This window comes from Passer domesticus, chromosome 1, assembly GCF_036417665.1.
Source record: "Passer domesticus isolate bPasDom1 chromosome 1, bPasDom1.hap1, whole genome shotgun sequence".
Lineage (NCBI taxonomy): Eukaryota > Metazoa > Chordata > Aves > Passeriformes > Passeridae > Passer > Passer domesticus.
The window spans coordinates 44,456,317-44,480,871 of NC_087474.1; the positions used below are offsets into that span (position 1 = coordinate 44,456,317).

Genomic DNA, 24,555 nt, shown 5'->3' on the forward strand with positions numbered 1-24,555 from the left:
GGCTTCAAGAGTTACCAGAGAAGGCTCACAGATGGGCACTCAGGAAGGCTACATGAGCCTAATGTGCAAAGGAAAGCACCCTAAAATTGGATCCATAATCCTTGAACCCTGTGTGCAAGAGCAACGGTAGAACACCCTAGAGGAGAAGGAAGAAGAGGGCTGCCACGGCATGCACTTACCCCATCCCACTCCCACAGTGCAGCAGCACATTTCCTGGTGTGTGGGAAGGTGCCTCTGGCCTCCCCAAGGACATCCTGTGACCTATAGTAGAGGCAAAATCATAGATCTCCAGCCCATCTTCTCCTCATTACACTGTCCCCTCTGATCATTCAATGGCCTCAATAAACCCTTCCTCATTCTCCTCCAGGTGCTCCCCTCCAGAGTGCTGCCATTAATTCCCAAATTAATGGTAATTCCTTCTGGCAGAGGTTTTCTCCCTTTAATTCCTATTTTAAGGGTTCCCATATTTTTCCCAGATCTTCCATGAAGCAGCAATTGTTCACCACAGAGCTTGCTTCGTTGGCAACCTTCTGCTATGTTTTATCTTATTTGTGGCTGCAAAACAAAATGCTTCTCATACTTGTGTCCTCTGGTGATGAGTATGTTTGAAATGCATCACTGACGCACTAGGATTTGTAAAGGGACACATTTCTCTCCTCGTGGCATATTAGCATTGAAAGACGGGGCCAGTCACTGCCCACCAACATGAGTGTGCCAGAGCTCTCCTCCTGCACAGCATTAATGTTCAGTAAGACCTTCTTTTCATCTCTTTTAGCTTTCTCTTCAGACTTCCAATTAGAGGTGTTCAAACACCACCCCTTTTTTTTTTTCCCAGAAAATGGGCTATCAAGTACATGCAGGTCTCAAAACCCCAAAATGTTTGCCTCTTATAAGCAATATTCAACATTTCTCAAGGGGGAAAGAAAATGTAAGGGCCAGAGCAAGATGAAGTGAGTGCCTCCCAGTTTGAACTAAGAATATATGCATAGTATAAATAACTTAAAGGTCTTAAGGGTCTTAGGGTTTAAAGGTCTGATCTGTGCCTCTGTTCTCACATCAGTGCTGACATATCTGTGGACAAACTCTGCTGCTCAGATTAAAGATTGGTGTATTTTCATTTAGCCCAACCCACCCAACCATCAGGCTCAAGTTTTTCTGTGCCAGCCCAGTTGTAGTAACCAATGTGGGCCATACAAATGCCAGACAAAAACCATCTGCTTGCTTAAACCTCTCCCATGAATATGCTTTGTTTTGAGACCATCAGCTATGCCTCTCTGCCCTTGAACTGAAGTAGGAGAATCATGACTGTAAGCCAAGTTCCAGCCATCCTAAGTTAACAAGCCTAAGTAAATGGGAAGCATTCAGCCCTTTGGACTGTTTTAAATAAATCTGCCTAACCCCACACCCTTGGGGACTATCTAAGTGAGAAATCTCCTTCACATCCCATGTGTGAAATGATGGGGTAGTTTTGCCTGAGCTAAATAGTGTCCAGCTGCAGTGAGCTGAGAGAAGCAAAGCCTCACAGCACTTTAAACCACCTCCCACTGGTATGTGGTTTAAATTGGGATAAAGTGGCTGCTGGAGGTCTCTCTCTCTTTGTTGAGGGAGCTTAGGTGGCTTCTTCAAGCCTCTGTTTCTTTGGCTAAAAATTGCATCACACAGCCAGGAAGCCATACCCAGTGCTGCACAGGAATTCAGGCCCTAAATATTGAATGATCAAATACTCGAGAGAATATGACTCTGAGCAGCTCATGAAGAAAACATGAATTCACGGATATTCATCAAAACTGTGAAATTGGCAACTGCAAACCAAAGAATTCAAGGCAATCTTGTGTCAATCATAGATCAGTTGCAACTGAGTTATAGGGCTACAGCATGGCAGAAATTTCCTTGCTCATTCAAACTCCTATGTAAAACCTTAATGCTTTTATCACAACTGACTCAGAAACAGCCATAAACACCATCAGTTTCCCTAGTGTGTTAGCATAAATTAGGATGCATTAGCCTAGATGACTCCTAAAAATTGTCAGAATAAGATTTCTCTACATTTTATATCAAGGTCCATAAATTTTGGCAAAATTTGAAAAGAAATTGCAGTAAAATACTCTTTGTAGCAATAAAGAGTGAAATAATTTTGGAATTCGGTTCAAAATGCTCTTGGTGCTGCTTCTCCTTTCAGAAGTAGTTTTCCATAAACACTTCCATGGAAGTACTTTTATATCAAAACTCATAGTCCTGTGCAATTTTTCTTCCAAATTAGTTCAGATAAATATAAAAATATTTTGAGTCACTGTGTAATGTTCAATATGTAGTCTCTCTGTCTACCTGGAAACATGAACAGCTTCTGCATGTATACTGTATACTCTCTGTGCGTTTCTGTGCAAACTTCTTCATTTTGACCTTATTTCTTTTTTTGCAAGTCAGTGATATTGATACTTTCCACTCTTTCTTTTCCCTTGCATTAAAGATATGCAAGCAGAAGAGCAATCAGCAGCCCCCTTTAGTATAGCTCCATCTCTGATCCAAGTTTATTAATAAAAAAATGATTGGTGATTATTTCAGATGAGTGCCTGACAAAACCTTGTATATGCTACTATTGAATGTAATTTAACAATACATTTCTCACATCTTGTTTCTTAAAGTTGCAAATAAAGTTCACTTCCTCCCCTTCCCAAAATGTTTTAGAATATACTTTCTTTAGAATATACAGGCTTTCCCATTTTTCCCTCTATCTTACATTCCCATGACCTAAATACTCTCCAGAAAGACATTATGTCTAAGGTCAGCTAGGCAGGAAAATGAAACCCTGAGAACAGCCACAGAAGCTGCCTTTACACTCACCACTTCTTCCAGCAGCAATGGTTAAGTTTAGCAGCAATCTATTATTAAAGAGACCAGGACATTTCAGTCTAGAGAGAGATGTCTGGGGCCAAGGTGGACTACAGCAGCGTGCTGCTATGAAGGCACAAATGGCTGGAGAAGGTATAAACAGAAGGATTATTTACTATTCTTGGCAGTGCAAATGGGATACCCAGTGAATTAAGGAGTGGATTTTAAACAAATTGAAAGAAATCACCAGCAGAGCCTTACACTGGGAGCTCATTGCCACAGGATATTTAGACGGCAAAGCTCTAAACAGATGTGAAAGTTTATTGCATAAATTGGAGAGAGTAAGATTGATTAAACATGATAAACAGAAATGCAACCATTTATGTCAGAGAGAAGATGAACAAAGAATGGGTATTTACTATTTTCCAGTATTTTATTCTGTGTCCAATAGCTCAGAGTGGGTTTGGTTTTGGGTGACCAGGCAGCAAATTTCTAACAAACACACATAATTAAACCATGAAGCTGATTGCTAGAGGATGCCATGAAGGCCAAAATCAAAATGCAATCAAAAACTGCTTGGACAGATTGAGATCAGAAAAGACTCTTGAGGGATGTTAAATACAACAATACAAAGACATCCTTCAGTTCAGCTTGTCAGAGGCTGGAAGCCTATGGCAGAGGAAGGATGAATCTGAATTTGCCCTTTTCTTGCACATTTCCTGAAGCATCTGCTCTCACTGGCTGCCAGAAACAGTTTTCTGGGTGATTTGGTCTGACCCCTCTGGATGTTTTGCAGGTTTGTATCCAAATGATCAGTAGAGAAATGGCACTTGGATTGTGCTCAAAACAAAAGTGATGCCGAAAGGCATGGAAACAGCAGAGGTAGTTTGCAATCCTCCCGCAGCCACGGCTTGTTTGCGGGCTCAGAGCCATGACAGCACATCCCCGAGTGAGTGGTACAAACCTAATGGACCTGGTCACTAAACACCACAACAATCTAAGTTTACCTGGTTTTGTTTGCTTGTTTGCTCTTTAACCAAAAGTTTTGGCTGCAAGAATTACACGAAGGTGGGGGATGTTACAGCTGGGTTAAGCATTTGTGAGAAAGACAGTCTAGAGGCATCTTTCATTTAACACAGCTGTAAGAGGCATTAAGCCTGTGTCACCTCCCCCTCCCCAGCTCCCTGCAAAAGGCAGCCCGGGTGTTTTTTGGGGATTTGTCTGCTCTGCACAGCAGTGCCTCGGTTGAGTGTTGTTTCAGGGGTGTGGTGAACATGCTTGTTGCTGTAGGGAAAAAAAAACAACTAAAGGTGTAGAGGGAATAACAGAGCTAAAAAAAAAAAAAAAAATCAGAAGAAAGTTTGAACAGAGTCTGATGGTTTCGCAGAGTATTGGCATCAGTTTTGGGTGGAGGTTGTGACAAAAAGAGCTTGAGAAAATAACAATTTTTTGCTGTTATTTTGGCTCCTCCTGTGCTTAAAGAAGCAGAGTTTAGTACAGCCTTCCAAATAAACACAACTGCACCAGAGATACCTGATTGCATCACCCATCTTTCCTCCTAACTGGAATAAGCTAGAAGAGTTTGAATTTTCATTAACCACTCAGCCTAGAGGGATAATAAGTCATTTTACAGAAACCAGAGAGACAGGCAGGATGGCCTGATTCTGTTTGCACTGCGATGCAGAGTGTTTCCACTGATCATGAAGAGGTTTGACTTCTTGTTTTTGTGGTGCCTGAGTTTCCAGTGGTGAAAGAGAGACATTTGGGATGGCACCAAGCTGCACCAAGAAATAATCCCCGAGTTGGAAACAGGCTTTGTGAAACAGCATCCATGCATTTTTCAAGAGGACCCTCATGAGGCAAATCAGCCTCAAGTCGTTTTTAAAGTGTGGCAGGCAAAGTCTTAATTCATGTTATTTTAGGAACAGTTCTGTCCCCAGATCACCCAATTTTTGTGCTCCTGAGTCTGCAGAACAGCTGTGCAGGTTCTGGCTGGTAATGGTGGATAAGAGTGGGGATGAAACTGGTTACCCAGCACAGCAAAACAAAATTGCATATATCCAAGAGGATCTCAAAGACATTATAGAAGGGGTGAATAAAAGAGGTAACCCCTGAAAAGGAGCAGTTCAGGAGCTCGGCCATGGGAGTCATTTTATTCTTGCAAACAGAAAAGGGAAAAAGTCCTTTCCTGGCTTTGTAGCTGAAACAGAGTAGCTGACTCTCCCTACCTCTTGGCTTTTCTTTATTTTTTCCCCTTCTAGTACATAATGTGAAAGCATGTTAGGCCCAAGAGCTCAGACGTGGGAGTCTGCGAGAGAATGGCAGCTCCAAGATGGTAAGTGGAGGTGACAAGTTCCCAGTAATATTAAACATTAACACTGAATATTTTGTTGCTATTTAACTCCATGATGTTTCATGTTACTGAGCAGAATCAGAACATCCCCTCTCACCCCCACTGTTTTGTTCCTTACTCCTCTGCTCTGTACGTTCAGAAGGCAGGAATGTGAGATGCCAGCTCCTTCAGGATTGAATGGATTTATATAAACTAACAGAGAGGGCAAGTTTATGAAGTGGAGACAGGATCTAATTCTGTACTCAGGTGAGACTAACTTGAAGATGAGGAGCACTTTGTGTACGAGGTGGGCATGCTTATGTGTGTATATATATATATGTATGAAGCTGAACACAGGGGGAATCCTGCTCATTTAGAAATTGGATGGTGGCAAGCAGCTGAGGGGAAGAGCTGGAATTTTAAAGTGATCTTTTAAAATGTTTATGTATATTTTGTTGCGGCTGGAAATGTCTGTTTGTACCTCAGGGAGGTTCCTGAACTTCCCACGCTGGGGAGCAGCTGGCCCAGAGGGGCAAATTTATTTCTGCTGCATGAGAGGAGGAGTTTTATCAGGGAAGCAGCTGCCCTGAAGCACCCACTGCTCTCTACATCTACAATCAGAATGAATGCAGGGTCCAGATCCGTTCCTCACATCCATCTGGGTGCTCCTTGCACTCACCAGACCACAGCGTGCGTCCTGGCACACAGCAGTCTCCAAACCTGCCCTAGCTTTCAGGACCTGTTAGCGTGCGATCCAGATTGACCAATTCATTTTGGGAATACCTGTTAACAGCAGTGGAATTGCTGCCCTGACTGGGAACCTGCTTAGCCCACTGAGAGAAGTGTTTTCCACCGGCAGCCCTGGACTGGCTGAGGGTGTGGTGGGAGGGCTGGGACCGTGGTACAGGAGCGCATCCTGCATCCTGTCCCTGTGCCCTCTTCTGCTGCGAGCGTGCCCTGCTGCATGGGGCAAGGAGGAGCCAGCAGAGAAAACATTCCCCTTATGTGTCTGAAATGTAAAAAGGGTATATTTACCAACAGTGCTGCTTCCAAAAGACCAAGCTGTGCTATTTCTCCAGGAGAGATGTCCTGGAGGACCAGCTCTGCTGCTGGTGGGGGTTGCTGTGCTTCTGCTGAGCTCAGTCGCTGTTGCCTGATAGCATCTGAAGAGCTGGTTGGTTCTCAGGTGTTGAAAGAGACAAACAGATGCAAATACACACACCCCAGCAGATCTCCACAAACAGACCCCCAAACAGCAAGTTTGGGGGGCCAATCAGGATGGCTTGGGGAGAATGACACTGCTTGCTCACCCAAATGCTCCTGAAGACCCCTTCCTTATCCATTCCCTGATACTGCAGAAGCTACCCTACCTTCTGTTCACGAATATTTTTTCCTCCAGAATCTGCCATCTGCTGATCCTAAGCTTTTATATAAGGTGCAAGGTGCCCATACTGGTGGCCTGAGCTCAGCCTTTTGGGGTCAGGAGCATGGGAGCCATGAACCAGAGCAAGCCTCAGTTTGATGGGTGAGGCTGACTTCTGTTAGACTTTGCAGCACAGGCAAAAAGGAATGCACCAGGGTTTACATCAACCTTCAAGTAAACTCTTTCCTGAGTGTCCACTTCAAAAGGTCAGCTCATGTCCACCTCATAGGATTCTGTGCTGCAATGTGTTACTCCAGAACTTTGTGTGCCCTGCGTTTAAGCAAGGGGCAGGATGAAAGACCCCCAGGCTGTATAGGAGGAATGCTCTTGCTGTCCCTGAGACAAATGGGGACAGGGTGGGATGAGGGAAGGGGGAAGGAACCTGCTGGCACATTGTGCTGTGCAAGATGTGCATATTCATTGTAAACAAAGAATGGCATGGCCTGAATTTCTATTGCCTCTACCCAGGCATGGTGAAGCTCTTAAGCTTGGTAGAGATATCCTGCCACCCCAGGTGAGTGTTACTGCAATCAGGATGCAGCCTGCAGCAAATCATATCCTCTCCAACTTGCCTTCTCTGGTCTCTAATTCACCTTTCAATTTACACTGTAAATCAAGATTAACCCCATTAAGGCAATGGGCACATACAAGCATAAAAGCTGTGTAAGTGGAAGGTGAATTGGTTCCAGTGGTGTTATGAGGATGTTATCTGATTATTTACTATGCTGTTAAGTAACAAGTGCTATCCATGGCAATACCAAACAGCAATGGGGTGCTGGTGAGATGCACAGCAATTTACAGTTATTATTTGTACAGTCTACATTTTAGAAGAACAATTTAGCCTCTTTTTTTTAAAGTTACCATTTTGTGCTCTCTCTTGAACACAAAAGATCATTGTCATCCCATTCTGTTTCTCACAGATTTTGCTCGTCTTCTAGTTCCTTTTGGGGGACAAGGGCTCTGTTCTGAGGGTGAGCAAACTTTACCACAAGCACAAAACCACTTAGGTCCTGAGAGAGTGCTAAGTGGTGATGCCAGTTTGTTGCCTGTGTTGAACTGAGGACAACAGATACCTTTCCTGGCATATTTTTTTTTGCGGAGCAACATTTGGATTCTGTGGCGGCCACAGCCTGATTGAAAAGATGGCAAAGATGCAAGGACACAAGAAATGGGGCTTTACAGCTCAGCTTTCCTTCTTCTTCACACTCACCTGCCCCTCTGTGTCCTGCTATGGTTGGGGCAGCACATGTTGATTCAGTGGTGGGCAGGGGAGAGGATGTCCCAGCCAACGGGAGCAGAACCAGCTCATGTCCAAAGTGCTTCTGGGGGTGACCCCCAGAGTGTGGCAACAGGACAGCTGCGAAGGGAGGGGTTAGCCACCATCCTCATTGGTGCAGGGGAAAAGTGCTGGCAGGGACAGAGGATCTGGCCCTGTGAATGGGGTCAGGGCACTGCAGAGCTGAGACTCAGGATCCTCCACAGGGACACAAGTGTAAATAAACGCGGTGGTTAACCCGGCAGTGCTTTATGTGCCCATTAGCGCATGCTGAAAGTGCTCACGGTCACCAGCAAAGGGTTGAATCACTCAAATGCTTTTAAAATAAAACCCTTTCTAAAAGCATACCCTTTCTTTGCTTTTTAACCTAGCAGTTTGGAGGGAAACCTCTGAAATATCAGTACTGGCCCCCTGGAGAAGTCAACCACATTGCTGCTGGGCATTCCCTTCCCAGACACTCCTGCTGCTGCCCAAGTACGTGCTAAGCTGGAGAGAGGAACTGGTTTAGGTTAAAAATTAACCCAGATAATCACAGTGATTAGTTTCCAGTTGCATCAATACCCTGCATGGAAGAACTGATGCCAGCTGCCCCAGTGCCTGGAGCAGAGCTGTGCTGCTCCTTGTCCCTTGGTGCCTGCATCTTGCAAGTGAAATGTTTTCCTCTGGATGCCATGGACTTTCACATCTCCCCAAGACTGACTCTCACAGAGAGCATAAGGTCAAATTCATGCAGTTTTCCTGTATCTTCACTGTTTTCCTGCATGTTTGTCTATAGAGAGGCTCATTGTGTCAGTGTTTGTCCTCTGAAAACAAGAGGGAAGAAGTGATGGCACAGGCCACTGAATTGCCACTCGTGCTCTGTCTCCTCATACTCATAACATGAAGCTAACTGGGTCATTTGCTTTTGGTAGCAAGGTTGTTTTTCTTCCCCCTCAAGTAAAACTGGCTTTTATGTAAATAATTTTTGGACCAGCTGCACTGAACTAATTATCTGGGTCATTCAAATTTCTGCTTCTGGAAGTAATTATGGCCTTTGGGAGTATACTGTATAATACCGATTTATGATTGGAGACTGAGAGTCTTCCTTATCTGCATGAATACTATAAAGCAAAGTTAGCAAATCTCCCTTACATCCTCAGGGCCGCAGAGCGCTCCTCTTCCGCGCGCAGAACTCCCATTCGGTCTAATAAGCATCCCCCTCTCCCCTTCCTCCACACGCACGCACTGAGGACTCTCAGGCTGGGTATAATCAGCAGGCTCTGGTCTGCCATTTGGGACAGCGCTCCAGCATCCTTTCTCCTTTTTTTCTGCCTGAAGCTTTATACCCCATTACCTCTTAACTGGGGCATCAGAGAAAAAACAAGGAGGAAACTTTACAGAGAGGGCAGGGATAATGCGGAGGGATGAGTAATTGGGAAGACTGGGTTCACTCACATCCGCTGGGGGAGGAATGAGTTTACACAAAGACACAGGTGTCCTAGATTTTGTTTGCTCTGACACTGCAAGTCTGTAAGCTGCCTTACCTGTGCAGGGGGGCTGTCCTGCACTGCTGGCACAAAGGGGGACTGCAGCAGGACGAGGAGGGTGAGAGGAGATAGCAGCTCAGGCCACATCTCATCTTGAAGGGGCTCAGGGCCACGTTGTGCCCCAGAGGGGAGAGAGCAGCCTGGAGCAGCCTGGCAGTGCTGCATAATGAGGAGCAGAGTGCTGCTGTACAGCCACCGCTGATTTCTCTATCCCACAGCCAACTCCCACGCTGAGGAAAGCTCATTTAGCTCTGATCCTCAGGCTCTCACTAAGAACAGGGACCAAAGGGCCAAAGCTCAGAGCTAAAATAAAGCTGTCTAACACCAGGCCAGAAGAGGACATTAGCCTAAAGATTCAGTCAAAATCAATTCACAGATTGGGCAGAAAGTGAGTCAATATCAATGGCTTTATATTTTTTTAAGTTTTAATTATATGATTAATACAAAATATGTAGTACATACTCATACAAAACCAGTAGTAATATAGCATGCTTTTATATCACTAGACATGAAGACAAAAATAAGCAGAGGCTCAGAGTACCTCAAGGATTTTGAGCTCATCTTCAGATTATACCTGCATCTCTCAGCAGCCTCTGCCTTGACACAGGCACTCTAACTATCCTTCATTCTTTACTTTTTCCCAACTACTTTGTCCCTGCTAACTATATCCAATGGAAACAAACTATAAGGTAGTAAAAAGTACCAAACTGCTGTCATCCCAGTGCTCAGCTTTTTGTGTGTTGCAGCCTGCTGTAGCCCGTGTCCAGCTTCATTCTCTTGGTGGAAGCATCTGCCCACTCTCCTGTGCTTCTTCTGAGCCCAGAGCCACAGCGTCCTGGGCCCACAGATAAGTGGCCTCAGATGTTTCTGCAGTAAGTACTATTAATTATAACAGCAAGCAATAATGCTTCTCAACTCAGAAAAATCACTGTAGCTAGCTGTCCCATTTACATGCCACAAACATTAAAACCAAAAATAAATTAAAATCCTGAGTAAGATGATCAGAAATGGATGATGTTTTTAAACAAAAAATTTCTTTTTCTAGCAGGCCATGATTAGACAGGATGAAAAATTTTGATTTCTCAGTTACAAAGTTACAGCTTGTATTTACTGACTGAGATGTCCTAAACTGTTTGGTCTTGCAAAAGTAACCACATTTTAAAAATCCAGCATCTGTCTACTTTTTATTTTCTCATTCAAAACTATTTTTTGTTTAGAATCTTCCCCTTAAGGTGCAGCTAAGCAAGTTTCAAAACACTTGATAATGTTTTAAACAAAAGTAAAACCACAATGTCAATCAAGTAAGGAAAAACCCATCTGATCCAAGCTGAATATAGGTGTTTTTTTAACTCACCAGAAAGTGTTATTTTTTTTTCCTTTTCAGCATGACTTAAACCAACTCCTCTCCCGCTTCTCCTGATTTTTGGGGATTGGCAGTAAGCCAAATCCTCATTTGCCTAGCTGTAGAAAGCATCGTTAGTCATCAGCATGGTTAGATGGGGAATAGCTGAAAAGTTAGGTGCTCCAGAGATCAGTTTTAGACCTGAACTTATTTAACATTCTCACTAATGATCTGAGATCATATGCGTACTCTATATTATTTGTATTCATTGACAGCACTCAGATTCAGAGGGGTTGTGAACCCCAGTGGGGAGAATGGGAGATTGAATAAATGGACAGCAGATTAATACCCTTTCAAATTGATCCAATTAAGGATGTTCATTTCAAAAAATGCTAGCTAATAGAGCTGAAGAAAATAGCCCCAAATGCAGATGTTAGCTAAAAAAAACCCACTCAGCAATGGTGCTCAAAAAATATTGGATACTGAGTGGCCACAGACTGGAAAGGAGCCTGGAGTGCAATGTAAAGGCAAAATGCATCTCACCTGTTTGGGCTGTACAATTACTACAAATTATTTCAAAAAGCAGACAGACTCACAGATAAAGGTCCATCAAAGGCTTTCATATTCAAAGTTCCTGACATGGGCACCAGGAGGTCAGGAGGTCAGGAGGTGTCTGCAGACTGCCAGATGCCATCAGGAAAGGCTGTTATTTTTTATTTACCCTTGCTATGTGCTTCTTCATTCTTCAATTCAGCTGGTGCTGGCCGTTGTTAGGAACATAAGACCCTTCTGGTTTAGTCCAATAGGACTGCTTTTATTTCTCTGTGAACATCCCTGTTTCCTGCAAGCTGAGGATTCCTCTTCAGTAGGGGATTAGATGTAATGTGATGCTCAGATGGGCAGCCCAAACCAAGAAAGAAGCAGGACCAGAGATGGTGGCATCACATAAATGAAGTAATCTGTGGCCAGTAACAGAACAAACTGCAAAAGAAAATTTTTAGCTGTAGGAGCAGCTAGGGCTGGAGGAAGATACCCTGTCATTACATGTTCAGACCATTTCTGGAATCCCGTAAAAGTGGAAATTATTTTTTTTTTTTTTTGTCTGCTTTACTGGAAAAGCAACTTCTGTAGCAAGTAACCAGCAAATGGGTTTAGTAGGTCTTCTCCATATTTAACCTCTCCTGTAGTTGTCTTCTACCTTTGATCTTGCTCAAAATCAATGAGCTCACCTAATCAATGAAGAACAGTGCATATAGATTGATGGCAGCCCTATGTGATTCTTTGAAGCTCCCAAATGTCAACTGAAACATCATAAAAACTTTTCCGAGAGTATTTATTGGCTCATCATTTATAATGAGACTGGTACAGAGAGTCAAAGACACAGATCATAATGTCTGCAAACAGATGTGTTTGGAGCACTTATGTAAGTCTTGTGGTAGGGGGTGAGTCAATACTTCTTATGGATACATAATTGATAGCTGAGAACAAGGATCAATTTTCCAGTGAGCATGGGAGGAGTGCTCGCTCACCTTTTCATAGTCTTCATGCCTCCAGGATCACTTCAGCTTTAAACAATAATCTGATGAGGGCTTTTTCCTCACTTTTATTTTTTTAATTCTTAGTTCCTTCCAAATATCCTCTTTCCTTCTCTGTAATTTACAACAAACTAAAACCTCTTCATCTCAAATTAGTTGCCTCCATTTTCCCCCTGAGCTGTGACCACTGAATAGCCTTGTGTGCCTCTGATGGTCACCCTTCCATCTCCTTCCCAGGAGCTAATGACAGTGCCACCTTGAGTACTGCCTGACTGGAAATTCCATAAGAGATGTCCCTAAACCAGCACCAATGTCCCCACTCAGTGGCAGGGCAGATACCCTCTGGGTGACAGGCTGCATGTTGTGTGGTGGCAGCAGGCAATGAAGTGCTCTGCAGGGCACTGACACTGCTCCCTCCCAGTGGGACCAGGGTTTGCTGGGACAGCCTATGCATACCTGGGACAGGTAAACAGAAGCAAAGAGGAAAATTATCCACTGAAGAGATGAGAACATGTTCTTATCCCGAATCATCCCACTGTTTTGCACTTGCCCATTTTGTGTGGAGTTGTGATTTTCTTTCATGGCTGGGTCTAACCAGTGCCAGCCCTACTGGGATGCCCTTATGATGCCAAGCCCCATTACAGGTTAGTAGGCTTAAAGCCAGTGTAACCACAAATGTGATACAATGTGCCTCATGTATAGGGCACAAGGATGGGACAGAGAGGGCACATCACTTAAAACAGTTTGATGTAAACAGAGAGGGGGGTTCTTACAGCCTACAACATGCACCACTGGTGAGACTGGGCAGCAAGCACCTGATTTATACATCACTGGCTTTTCCCATCAGCCTGTGCTCCTGCATTTGGCCCTTTCTATAAATCTAAGAGTGAGCCATGCCCCAGAAAATGTAAGCAGCTCTATCTGAACAAAAAACTTGTGCTACAGCCAAATTCAGCAGAAGGAAGAGTGCGTGAGGGTCTGGACTGGCATGCAGTGATGAGACTGTTTGGACAGCAGTGTCTGCAACCCTGGCCCTTGTGCCTGCCCTTCTGCCAGTGTCACTGCCCTGACACAGTTAACCTCAGTCCCAGTGCTGAGCTCACTGTCTCAGCTTCACAAACTCACCCTCCCCAGGAGTTTGCTCTCACATGCTAGGGCTGAACCCAGGTAGCTGCAATGCAGGCACAGGGGCAATGTGCAGATGCTGTTGTGGGGCTGGGACCTCTTTGCAGAGGGCTGGGGACAGCCGAGGGCTGAGACATCCCACACCCCTGTGTCAGGATATGCTAAAGTCTGTGCACCAGAGTCCTGAAGTGCTTTTCTTCAGGAAAATCCTGTCTTTTTCCACTGCAGACTCTGCACGTGCAAAAGTTATGCTCCTAACAGTGGGAAGTGTGACAAAGATCTGCAAGGATAGAAAGGAGAGTTTTGCTTCCCCATGTACTGCATCCACCACTCCGGCTTCTGTTCTGCAATAAACACTGGGGACAGTTTCCAAATTGCAGGAGATCCCGAGTCTGCTTGGAACTAGCAGTAGGTCTTTATCATCACTAATGTTCCATAAATCTCAAGCCTAAAATAAATGGTGTGACAGTCCTGAATGTCAGGAATCAGAAGCTGTAGCAGTTTTGTTCACAGATACTGTGTATGTGCATTTTGGAATGTAGTTGGCAAAACCCCTCTATTATTTGTTCTGGCTGCACAATGTTTATACTTTTCTTCCTGTTTTTGAAAATAGAAATTATTGTCTCAGTGGCTAGATAAAATATTTCTCTTCCAAAAGAAAACACTGGTTGAAGAGAAGCACTTTAATAATTTTCTTTTATTTATTTCTTTCAGCAAAGGAGAATAAGAGAGATGTTTGGGACCTTTCATATTAATATTTAATGAACTACCTGAGAAAAGGTTTCAGCAGCAAATGGCTGAAAATGGGAGATAATGTGGTGTGATGCACTGAATGCACTCTGGGAGTGAGTTAGTTCATACTGTCTCTTCCACCCAACTATTACAAACCTGGTAGGGCCAGCTCCTAATAGCCTGAGTCTCTGCAGCCAGTATGAGGCATTATTGAAGCCACCCACAAAGCAAAACAATTGTCTCAGCCATCGGCCCTCCAGAATTGGAGTAAATTTGGTGACAAGGCTAAATCCTTGTGGAGTGAACTACAATTAGTCATGGGAGTGAGTGAGTGAGCATACCAGGGCTGGTGAGACTCCCAGCGTCAGAGAGGGCTGACCACAGGAGCAGGTGCTGCAGATCCAGGGGGAATGTGCCCTCCTGGCACCCTCACGGCTGCACAGGTACCCCTTTTCTCCAGAATGCTTGGCAGAGCTGTTGGGGCAAACTGAAAGCCAGGGCAAGAGGTGCTGTGAGTTATGACAGTAATTCTGAATCCATTGTTAAATCAGAAATACAGCAGGGTTAAAAGATAACAAGGCTATACAGAGTGAAAATGCAGAGGACTATGTTGATCAATCTGTACTTGTTTCTATTGTAAGACCCCGTTGCATCCTGTGAGGGAAGACAGGGGCAGATGGAAATTCTCCAGCTCCTAAAGCTGGCAAGGAGGCAGCTGACAGAAGTTTCCCATCAGCTTTATTTTCTTATTTTCTGAAATATTCCACACTTCTACTATGACCTTAACTTATGCACCTAATTAAGGACTTTCCCAGGTTACATTCCTTATGCCCAGACTTCTGCTAAGGATCCTCATCATTGCTGTCCATTGCACTGACACTGACAGTGAGCAGTATGGCTGCTATTGTCACCCATCACATTATCGTGACATATCATCTATCCTGATATATCAACCACTTTCTCAGGGAAGCTGAGGTGCCCAGAATTCCATGTCCTCACTGAGATCCACACACAGCAGCTGGCATCAGAATGGCAGCTGAGTGGCGCCAATATTGACAACATTGTGTTGCTGCTGCTGTTAATTAGAAGCCTGAAGCATTTAAAGGCAATCCGAGAGCAAACAGGGTAGGCTTGCACCAAATCACAAGCGTAACTCATCAGTGTAACAAGCCAAGAGACACGCATTTGTAGAGCAAAGTTTTGCTGCACATAATCCTCGTCTGGCTTCCTGATGTCAGAGGGGAAGGGCACGGACATTCCCATCAGTAGCTTGCGCCCAGATGGCAGGCAGGGCATGGCAGCTCACCCACAGCATCCACTGAAGGAGGCTCTTTCATCCCCTGTGCCAGGGGATCTGCTCTGGCTGTGAGATCAGCCAGGCTCAAACAGCGTCCTCAGTGGATGTGAACTTTTGCCACTTCAACGAAGCCAAAGGATGAGGGGGTTTTGCATGAGATGAGAATCCACCTCCCTCCACATTCCAATTTATTACAGTGCTTTTGGATAAAAACAAAGGGAAATTCCCATAGTCAGAGGGGAAATGTTTTCTTCTCTATCTCTTCCAATGCCAGTGGGCACTGGCAGCTCTCTGGCCAGACAGAAAGGCAGTGATTTAAACAAAAAATATGTGCAATAATGATGCACTTTCTCAGTGTGCAGACTCTGTTCTCCAGTGCTGACAGAAGAGCTGTAGATTGTATATTGGCAGAACCAAAGACCACCTGCACTGATTTTTGCCAGTAATTTCCTGGTGCTCCCCACAGAGGAGGAGCTCTGGGGAGGTGGCTCAGCTTGCAGGGGGACTTTGCACCAGATGTCTTCTCCCACCCTTTTCACCCCGTGCTCCAGCTGCACAGAAATGTTGGGTGAGGAGCACCCACAGTCCCTAAAAAGATTGATGCATCTCTATAGACCAAGAGAGAGGAAAAATTTGACATCTCTCCCCTCCTGAGAGGCCAGAGGTGGAAGGCAGCAGTCGCTGTAGATATCAGGTGAATTATGATTTCAAAGGAAGTTCATGGGAAGGTCACAGAGCAAAATCGTAGGTTATTTCCACCACTGAGAGATATGAAGAGGAGCCAGCATTTCTTTATGCAGCTTTTTCCTTCTTCACAAATGCAGGAACTATTTTGTCTTTTTTTTTTTTTTTTTTCATGGTTATTGTTACAGTAAATCCCTGAGACCAAAACTTTGGAAAAAACCCGCTCTGCCTCTTGGGAAATTTCCACGGCAATCATTCCTTCAGTCTCGTTGTGCTGTTGGCTGTGGTTTGGGGTGACATCCACCCTGGTGGCTGTGCAGTGGCCTCCCCTTCTCCATGTCAGTTCTGATTGCAAAGCCACATCAAGCAAACCAGAAGACCAGCAGCTTCCATGAAAATATTCCCACTGACTTCAAAGGACTTTGGGCCCAGCCTCGCACAGTGGTCAAACCCTAGACATAATGGAGCAACCAAAGCAACTCCTGCACACAGCTGCAGCTGCAGGCACACATAAAAGAGAGTAGACACACATGGCTAATGCAGTTCAACTCAGACTGCACCCCAAAATACTTACCCTCGCGGGTGCAGATGTTGTACCTCCAGATGCACATGCGTGTAGAAATATACACACATATATGTCTTGGTGCATTGAGAACAGTCTATTATGTAAATAATGAGATTTATGTTACCAAAGTGCGGGTCTAAGGCAGCTGTTGTACCTTGTGAAGGATCTTCATAATAACATTTTCATAGTGGCATTGCTCAGAGAAGCTGTGGAATGACTACGTGGTGCAGAGACAGTGAGGAACATCACAGCAAGTTGGTGACTCAAAGGCAGCCCCTGCCCCTGTGCCAGCAGCACAGAAGGCCATGGACACACTGCTGGTGGAGACTGTTGTCTAGCAGAGAGGCTGCTTTGAGGCTCTTACCTCTGGATTTGGCTTTAACTCAGTTTAGAGGCTATATTCTATGCAGGAAGCTCCTTACTCTGTGACAACGAAGGGCATTGCATCCTAAAAATTCTGCAAGCCCCTCTGCAAAAAAAGCAAAAAGTACACATTCATCAGCTACACACACATCTGTGATTTTGAAAGGTTTAGAAGGGAAGAATTATAATGAACTGAACTGGGAAATATGTTCATTCTGAGTCTATTATGGCAGTAGCTCCATAGCAGGTTTTATACTGAGAAATCTGGCTTAACATTCTGAAGCTCCAAAATGAAATATATTTCTTTTTTAAATCTACCAATCCGTTTATTTTCAGGATAGAAACTTCTCTTTGAATTTTCAAGGAACTATCAGAGGGCAACTTTTTGTCACTGAGAAGCAGAAAAAGAAACAAATATTTAATACCAGCCACTCTTTCTCACGCTGATGCAACACCATGGCATACTCAAAGCACTTGGCTGGGATACAGCCATGCTCCAGGAAGCTTTATGCAGAGTTCTGCTTGGGGGGAAATATGAGGTTGGGGTTTAGGTCTGCATCCATAGCCAATGAGATATGGTCTTTGCATTATTGTATATTCTGGGATTTATGAATAGAGAGAAAAAGAAGACAGTAAACATGATGTGCAAAGAACAGGGCATATTAAATGTTTTAATGAATTTTCTTTTTCATTGCGGTGTGCAGTTCCCAGTGTGCAAGTGCTACAAGATATTACCAACACTGTTGCAAAGCAGTTTCTCTTTCCCTGTTTTGTTGTCAAAGGAAACAGTATCATCCATTTCTTTCGCATCATTTGAAGTTGAAATCTTCCATCCTGTGTCTACCAAGTTTGGCAGCTTTTGTTGCTTTTTAAATATTGGTAAAATTACTTCAGCTTTCACATTTGACATAGGATGACTGAACAGACCATTGTTCTTACTGACTGGCAACAGCTCCTCATAACTTGTTTCTCAGGAAATAGGGACGGCTGACAGATATCTCCACTAATGTGTTTAAACTGAAGTACAGAAAATTGGTTCTCTTCAAATACATCAGCAGATAGGGGATCTTAAAGAATTACCTTGGGGAAGAGGGACTTTAGTATGATTTTTGAACCAGATTATTTTCCTAGTCTGTTTTCCTAGGAGAGGTGGCAAATATCAACCCAGCCATGAAGTTCAGACCAGAAGTCAGGATACAACTCTTCCTAGCTGGCACAACTTGCTGTGTGAATCTGGTAAAGTCAATTAAGTTCCCCCACTAATTTTTTTTTCTGTAAAATTGCACATGCTTTTAAAAATGAGTGACTGAGCCGAAGTCCAGGCACATTCATGGAAAGACAACTGTTGGCTTAAAGATCAGGCTTGTAAGTCTCATGGGTGTGGTGAGACATGATTCAGTAGCATTTGTAAATATCTCTGAGGTTCTCAAATACAGGATGATCTGAGCAGGTAAAGAATTCCAGTGACAACTTCTAATGAATGCATACCTATTAATTCTACCCCCTCTCCTCCCTTTGTCATGTCAAAGTAGCAATAAGAATGAGACTTAAAGTATTTATTGAGTGGTTGAGAAAGCCAACCTTTGACTCTGTGCCTTAGAGCAGTGCCTGGGGCAGGCAGTAATTGTGCAGAAAGGCACTGATAGCATGTCTTCTTATTGCTTAAGAAAAGTGCTTTTCCAATTTGCTTTGTTCACTGCGTTGCTGTACCAGACTCAGGATTCACAGCTATAAATACAGTGAGCTATATATAAATACATATACATACACAGAGACTGTGACTCAGACACATTACCAGCATACTACAGCCCAAGACAGTACAATTGAAAAAAATAAGGAAAAAAAGAGATTTAGAGATTTAATAAATACAGCCTGATCCCAAAATCACTTTTGCAGGGCTTGTTTGTATGAGTATTCAAGCCTTCTGAGAATAGAGTGGCTCGTAAGCACAGAAATTTGCACCAGACCTGTAAATTGAATTGTATATTCAGCAGGGTTTGGAGTTGCATATCATATTGATTTTTCAAGATAAGAATAGGAACTGAGATTGTAGAAATTGTATTCATATTTTCAGACCTGAAAACTTTTGTTATTTATTGCTTGAAGGGAATTTCCCAGTGTGCAGTGATTGCCTTTGTACTACAGACCCATTCAACATGTCTACAGTCCTTCAGCTGAGATTGACAAATTTGGTGGGGTTTTCTGCACCTTGAAGAATTCCAGACAATTTGGAAATCCTCACTGAATTGACCAAAGAAGCATGGATCTCTGTCTCATCCATCATGCTGTGGGGTAGGCTAGTGGATGCATTTCAAGTTCTTTTGGATCTGCACATGGGGTCATATGTAATTCTTCCTTTTCCTGACTTGCTTTAGGTTAATCTCTATAGTTAGGGACTCAGTGTACACATTTGTAATTATACATCTATATACACCATTGTCTCCCAGTATATAATTAAAACCCACAGTATATAACTAAATTTTTTTACCCCTGTGTCTGACAATAAATGTGAGACTGGCAACAGGAGACAGACATTAAGAGCTATAAATACATTCAAGACAAACCAATTTAATAATATAAATGCATTTCTGAAGCCATACTCCAAATATTGCAGTTATAGTGTCCCACAAAACAGAGTGAGCCACATACATTTGACAAAGTTTCTGAAATGCAAGCAGGTTTTTACAACTTTTGGTTAAAGTATTCCAAACATTACTGTGATCTTAATTTCAGAATAAGCAAATGGAGTTGCTGGTCTTGCCCCTCCAAAGGCTATTTAGGAGAAGCAGAGCTTACTATATAACAAACAACAGAGGTAAAGTCAATCAATAACACTTATCTGCTGCCTGCTTTCAGAGCCCTCAGATTTGGGTTGTCTACTGAAGTTACAAATAGATGTTTCTGAGGAAAAAAATATGGCTTTCAAGTGCAGCAAAGAGGCCCAAATTCTGTTCTCAGTGAATAAGGAATGGTTCCATTGACTATACATAATATCAAGACATAAAGGTCAATATATTTTTCCTAGTTTTCCTTAATGCAATTCATTGCAAAATTTGGCTTCACTTCTCTGTATTCCAAGTGATGTCTGAATATTTCAGCAACCACAACAAAAATATATCTTTATTGCTTGTACAGATCTATTTGCAGTACAACTCTGAAAGAGCAAGAGAACTAGGTGGCAAATAGTGGGTCTCCTTTCTGAGGTGAGGTAGACATGAAACATGCAGTGTAGTGAAGATCCACCCAACAAAGAATCATTTTGCCAAAGAGCAAGGAAAATAAGAAAATCCATAAAATTTGGTGACCACTGTCTTGGAGACATCAAAATTGAATATATGGGTTTTTTTTCAAGTATATTTGGTGACCACATGAAGGCTTCTGACTGGCCTTTCAAGCAGTATGGAATCACAGTGTGCCTACATTGAATTTATAGGGTATAGTGTATGGTGACCATCACAGCATTGCTGTACCCTCTCTGACTGATCATGTTATTACACTGGCTCACCAGCCATAAGATCAGAGTCTGTAAGGGCCAAAGTGTAGCATTCAGGCTGTTCTGACTGCCTGTAATGACTTGCTTTTTTTGAAGATCTCAGAGAGCTTCAGGCTGAGTACAGCCAAGCCTTCATTTCCCAACCCTTTGCTCCCCATGAGAAGCACAGACTAAGATTTTGGCATGACAGACCACTGCCTATTTCTAATTTATGAGCAGATTTATGAGCCATAGGCTAAAGATGCTCTAATGGGTGAAAGTCATCATTCAACAGTGTGTCATCAATGAGAACAAAAAATCAGACCTTCATTGGTTTTGAACTGAGGCTCTAGAACCAACTACAGCACTCAGGAATTCAATAATATATCAATATTTTAAGTCTGTGTGATACTGAAATAAGTGATACTCTCTGGTTTGATAGATATATTAGAAGAGGTGTATCTTTTCCTATTTCTTCCCACTTTTCACTGTCTTGACAAATGCATGGCGAGAGAGAATCCATGTTGCTTAGCAACTCCTTAGGATGCAGAAAGAAATCAGTCAATACAATTCTGAATTAAAGCCGCAGTGACCCACAGAAAATTTTTCTAGAGAAAAACAAGAATAGCTAAATATCCTCCATATCTATGCTGAAGTCACATTAGCTCATGAGTCAAACTCTTTAAAACCAAGAATGATGGAGAAAGATATGTCTTTCTGAGGTGGAAGAAGAGGGCTTATTTATTGCTGGGGTCTGAAGAGAAGGAACTCATTTTGAATTCTAGCAATGCTGGTTTTTTTTAGTTAAGGCTGAGAGTGGATTTTTCCATTTTGACACAAATAATTCGTGACCCACTCATGATTTCAGTCATGGGAGATTCTGTATTAATTCCTCCACTTGTTTGAATTGTCATTGTGGTACCAAAACAAGGAAAAACAAGATTATTACTGCACATAAGGATATGCATCAAGCTGTTCAGCAGAGCACTTGCACCAAACAAGCTGCACCAAACTTGCACCAAACAGCTGAGCTAAAGTATGGTCCTCTTAGCCCATAAGTGAGCACACACTCACAGAGTCCTCTTTCTGGATGGTTGGCAGAGCATTTTCAGAATGTGTTTATTCACCAAACACAACAGGCAATCCTGCATGAATCAACAGGATGATCAGGATTTGTGAGCATTCCCATCGATGCTAACAGGTTTCTAAGTATGAAAAACCAGTAATAAATGTGACTTCCTAGAAATCCAAGAAAGATAAATTTAGCTCTTTTACTCACAATAGTATTTATACACCCATTTATTTGTTTTTGTTATTTGACCAGAACTCATCTGAATTTTCAGTAATGCAGGATTTGGTTGAACTGGCCAAATAACAGAGGAAAGTAAGTACATGAGGAAACAGTTGCTGTTTTCATACAACAAATTGCAAAGCACGGGCTAACTTAGCAGCCACTCTTTGGAAATTGCAACATGCAAGAAAAAGTAAGAGAAACCAGTCTCATCATCACTTTCCAGACTAGCTGTTGCTTTCTGTTCACCAAAAAAAAAAGACAGGAGAGAGCTTTCTCTCTCCCTTTTCTCTTCAGGACAGTATTAGCATTAGTAAGATCACTGATACTACAGTAATGCTTACGTCTCTAGTTGCATTACACTATATTCATATCTCTTCTAGTTTCCTGTGCATTTCTGAGGCAGTCCCAATGTTAAAGTTGTTTTAAGCAGCTTCATTGGCTTCAAGGAATGCTGAGGCTCGATGAACAGTGGCTATCACAGTGAGGAGCACCCAGCACAGCAATTGTATTGAGTGTCTCATGGCCATATTAATATATTCCATATTTCTTATATTACATTTGTCCTCTTTATTCACACTGCTCTTTTCCGTGACACTTCTACTTGTGTTAGCTGTGAAGATGACACTTTGCTATATATGGCAATCAGACACAGGCTATACAAGGTGTTAAACAGATTTATACTGTATTATGGTACCTCTGTCATGTTTATATCACGTGTAGAATTATGACATATAGAGAAGTTACTTCTGCTCTATGTGCAAGCTATTCAGCTATAGTTATCCAGCCGTGGATAATATAGAAATATGTCATGATATTAATAGAAATACTGTATGATCTAACTTAAGAGAAATATTTTCTCCCTGGTATCTATCAATATTAAAACAGTTCTGTAAGAGAAGTGAGATATTTCAGTCTGTTTCCATATTTACATATGTTTCCAGGCCTGTAAATATAAGAAGCTGCCTTTCCCATTGGTTCTTGAGTCAGATACACAGGGGAGACAGTCCCTTGCAATATCACAGTTTCCCTGATCTGAAGGAGGATAGATGCCTTTGGTGAGTCACTTCATGGTGGTAGGGGGTTTGGAGATGATTCTCACTGCATGGAAACTGGCAGGGGACCCAGGGCCAAACAAGCACATCAGGGAGTTGCCTCTAATGCACTGAAAATTTGTGGTGTAATCATAACCTGGAAAGCATAAGAGCCACCCTGTAATCCAGCCTTCTCTTTACGTGGAGAAAACAGACCCAAGCTCTCCAGGGATGTTGACTCACCTGCTTCCCTGGACAGCCTGTTCCAGTGCTTGGCAACCCAGGAATTTACAGTCTCATTCCCATGGGATCCACATGCCAACCTACACACACACATGTACACACACTTCTCCACAGCAGAGCCAGGGTGCTCAAGCAGCTTTTTGTTCCCAGCCAAATAGGTGTTCTGCCACCCTTCCCAGGACAGGCTGGTGAGGGCACACTGCTCACTCTGGGATTTTCCAAAGGATGCATGGGGAGGAGTTTCCATTCTTGAAACTACTTCACATCACCTTCAAGCCTGCATAGAGTCAAGCTGTGGGAGACATTGGCAGCTGGGGGGCATCATGTTAGAATCTCTGCCTGTGCTTCCTTAACTTTCCTTTCACAATTAGGGCAGGAGGTATCAGGAAAGAGAGATCAGAGGCTGCAAATCAGCCAGTGAGCTAGGATGGTTTTCCTTTCTTGGTGCTGAAATGATACTTGGTCTTCTAGTTAATTTGAGGGGGCCACATCTGGAAGTGTTTTACACAGCCTCAGCCTCTGTGGCGATTTGCCTGAGTAAGCACCTCAAGATTTAGCCAATAGAGAATGTGCCCTGCATAGCTCATTAAAAACCTAATCAGTCCCCTCTGGGTCAAATTCAAGTGGCTATTACAATCAATGTATTTATTTGCAGCAAAAAGTGCTGAAGAGGCTGTAAGATATACAGGAAATGTGTTCTGGAAAAATAGCATTGTGGTTACAGTACAAGGAAGATTCTGAGCTGGTTTGGGTGCATCCTAATCCCCTGCTGCTATTAGAAGTTGGGATTTCTGCACCAGGGAAGAGGGAATGCGAAGGGTGTCATCTAGAGGAATGATGAAAATATCTCACAGTCAAGTGACAAGAAGCCCGTGGCACATCAAATAGCAGAGAAGGACTATGCAGATAACAGCTGGCTGACAGGGGAACCGTTTTCTCTGATTGGAGGCTGTCTCCAAGGAACATGGACTGACTCTTTGCTTACTGACCTTGAAAATGGAAATAATTTCAGAGGCAGCTTTCTCCCATTTGCAGAAGTCTGAGCACGTTTGTTTCTATCAAGTGAATTTGAATGCATGTTGCTGTAACATCACAGGGAAAGGATCATTCCAAATTTATCAGCATGTCTGTGTTGGTATAAATGACAGAGCTGCTTAAAAAATTGTTTTTCATGTGTGACTTTCGCTTGTGTAAAATATGCTGAAAGGGGCTGAGGATGGAGCTGAGATTGTGAGAAACCAGGGGAGGGAGCATCCTCTGGGCTAATGTCATCTCATACCCAATGGCTGAGGATGTGCTGGGAGCCGGGAGGGAAGGATGCATTTCAGAAGAAAAAGATTCAATTGCAGAAGAATATGAGGACATCCTTGATTGGCACTCTGCCTGCTCATGTAAACAGACATGTTTCAAATACAAGTAACTGTCTCCCTACATGGCCATCTTCAGCCTCTCTTCCCCCTTACTAACAAATCTTATGGAAGGAAAC

General features: G+C 43.1%; 1 long non-coding RNA gene across 1 annotated transcript; it reads right to left on the bottom strand.

The window, feature by feature from the left end:
- Positions 1–14,514: 14,514 nt before the first annotated feature.
- On the bottom strand, positions 14,515–24,131 carry LOC135287901 (uncharacterized). The gene is made up of 3 exons (XR_010351348.1): positions 24,059–24,131; positions 17,031–17,135; positions 14,515–14,607 (listed from the first exon to the last, which is right to left on the bottom strand). It is a non-coding gene; the product is annotated as an uncharacterized LOC135287901 (long non-coding RNA).
- Positions 24,132–24,555: the final 424 nt, after the last annotated feature.